Source organism: Gavialis gangeticus, unplaced genomic scaffold (assembly GCF_001723915.1).
Source record: "Gavialis gangeticus isolate Ggan-Ray unplaced genomic scaffold, GavGan_comp1, whole genome shotgun sequence".
NCBI lineage: Eukaryota > Metazoa > Chordata > Crocodylia > Gavialidae > Gavialis > Gavialis gangeticus.
In genome coordinates this window covers 82,984,995-82,987,838 of record NW_017729031.1, presented here as the reverse complement: position 1 = coordinate 82,987,838, position 2,844 = coordinate 82,984,995, and the positions used below count along the sequence as shown (strand labels likewise).

The 2,844-nt window shown below is 38.8% G+C and overlaps 1 long non-coding RNA gene across 1 annotated transcript in view; it reads left to right on the top strand.

The window, feature by feature from the left end:
- The window catches only part of LOC109301906, a 7,850-nt gene extending 5,612 nt beyond the window's left edge, over positions 1–2,238 (top strand). The window contains exon 2 of the long non-coding RNA XR_002098657.1: positions 35–2,238. This is a non-coding gene — a long non-coding RNA (uncharacterized LOC109301906). The remainder of the gene's footprint in view (positions 1–34) is intronic.
- The last annotated feature ends 606 nt before the right edge of the window (positions 2,239–2,844 follow it).

The window sequence follows — 2,844 nt, the reverse complement described above, 5'->3', positions numbered from 1 at the left end:
TGTGATGGATTAGAACAGCATGTGTACTATGAAGGTTCACACCACACTGAAAGATCAAACCAGGGTTTCAAACTGTTTTGGCTGGATGGTCTTTACCTGCACTGGAACAGTTTCTGGTATGGATTTTAATACATTTTAGTCTCATTCACATTGGCCAGCCCACACCATGATAGGATTAGTTTTGCCCATAACCATGTTGTAACAGTTGTGCTTAGTAAGGGTGGTCAGGCTCCAAGCTGACACCTTTGGGGAATATATTGGGGAAAGCAGGTATAATTGTCAAGGGCGCGCCTATCCTAATCTGAGTTCTGGCCACTGCCAGGATGAACATAGAAGCTTTAAATAGCAGAGGACAGAAAACTACTGTGAAGTTGTTTTGTCTCATTTCATGAAGTATCCTTTCCTACTTATCCAGCCCTTTCTGTATGTTAGTGATGCCTTTGGATATAGTATCAACATATATATAAAAAATCTCAAATACTTCAGGCTTATGCATGGATTCTAAGGTGCCATGCCCAAGAGCATTCAGTAGCGTTGGTAGTTGCCTTTTTGCACTAAGCAAAATCCTGTACTACTTTAAAAAGATATTACATGAAGGAACTTATTTAAAATGCTTTATACGGGTTAATTCTGGTATCGGTGACAAGTGTTCCCTGTTCAGGTTTGTTGTCTTCACTTGGTTCCACCCCGCCACCCCCAAGGTTTGTAGTGCCTGAGACTTGTCAGGCTTTGCCTTGCTAAGCAAGATAAATGGAGAGGGGGTTTTTTATTTGCTGTCTAAGGAACCAAGTGTCTAGTGAACTGCAGATATGTAGGGAAACAAAGTGATGAAGTAGTAGACAAGTCAGACAGTCTTGTATCTCCAGAGAAGACCGTAGTGTCCCAAGTTAATGTCCAGTTTATGTACATTTATTATAGAAATAACTGTAAACTGCAAGTAGCTTTTTAAATGTATTAAATAATTTAGAATTAATATGTGTATTTCTAAGCAGATTTGCTTAAAATTGCTACAGATGTTTGCTACATATGCATATTATCAGCAGAAAAGGCAAGTCAGCTAACTTAGACTTTCACAGACCACATTTCTGTCAGAGTTAATTTAAAAGCACAATAATTTAAACATGTTTGTCCAAATGGAGTGAAGCCTTTTTAAAAGTTGTTTTGATTTGAGTGTCAGGGTATTTCGGCCAAAAAAAAGTATAATCTGGTCTGGTCTAATCCATGGTATGGAGATGTCTAATAAAGTGTTTGTAGAACAGTTTGTCCTGAAATACCTGCCTAAAGCAGGAAGGCAATGAAAGCAGAGCATGTACAGAAGTGTGGGATTTGTTATTATCCATTGAGTCAAAGCTTTGGTGCAATACTGTTGAAGCTTTATCTTGCGAATTTACATCATGGATACTCATGTCTGTTTTGTCTAATTTTCAGTGTCAGGGAAAATTAAACTTGGAGGATGTAGCAAAGGCTTGTGCCAAATCTGAGAAGGCAGCTTTTAGAGAATGGCTTTCTTGATGATGATGGCATATTTAGTTGCTGGTGTTTCAGAAAAAATGATCAATTTGTCTGCATCCCAGCAGGAACTATGCATTTGCAAGACTGAGAAAGCTAAGCTTCAGTAAAAGGGTATTGATGATAAATTCAGGGTGTCTTAGACAGCGAGTAATAACTACATTTGAGAGTGGCCCTATAGCCACAAACTGCAGGGTGGAACAAAAATTGGAGGTACAGGCAGCAAAAGGAAGTTAGCCATTGCTTTTATTATGGAAGACCCTCAGAAGGTGTGAGTGAATGGGGTTCCTGCAGTGTCGGCCTTATTCATGTTTTTACGTATACTTTGGTAAAGTACACATTTAACTGAGGGCTATTAAGTCTTCCTAGCTGAACTTCTTTGGTGTAAACCTCTTACAAACCTGTATGATATTAATACACAGAGATGGTAAAATGGGATGTTAGAAGAAAATCAACTGTAATGAAAACGGCATACTTCTGTATGCTGAGCAGAGGTTTGAGATCTGAATCCTGTTTAGTTGCACAGGATATTTGTGCAGACTTTGGGATCTACAAATACAAGGGTTTTTTGTTCATCTGCTTTTTGCACTTAAATATTTGTTTTATAGTGGAATGTAAAATTTGATAATAAATGTGTATAACATGCCTTTTTACATTACATTGGCTATATGGTGTGGTTTATTCCAGACATTTTATTACACTATTAAAGACAGGTACTTTGACACCTGCTTAATGTTGTCTTGTACTTGCTTGTTTGTTCATCTTGCAGCTACTAAGAGCACTTAGCAGTAGGGTGAAACCTATCAAGAAGCAAAGGGAGACTTTAGACATCTCTCCCTCATATTTGTATAAACCCAGCCAGCTTTCTCTGTTTTTCTGCCAGCTCCTACTAGCAAGCCTTTGACTTCCGCACCCCAAACCCAAGGCCTCTCTTCTTTTTGGGTTGGAAAGGAGGGCTCTCTTTAGAGAGTTAACTAGCCACATTAGTCTGAAGTCAAGGAGAAGGCAGGATAGATCTGCCCCTTTATAAACTAACTAAATCCAGATATACATAAGCTTTTGTAAGTAGCAGGTTACTTCTTCACCTGCTATGTAGAGCAAATCTCCCCAGTTTCTGCTTGGCCTTTTATAGAAAGGATGTAATCAAGATTTTTACTCCCTTCTTCCTGGTAGTTGCCATCATGATATGAATTGCACTAAATATCTGTCAGAATGGGAGAAAAAATTGAAACTAAATTATTTAGATGGCTGGCAATTCCTCCCTCCTTTTTCTTAATATCTGTGTGTGGATCTCCTTCACTGTAGGGTCTGCCCTGTTGTCCCCGGATCATGCAG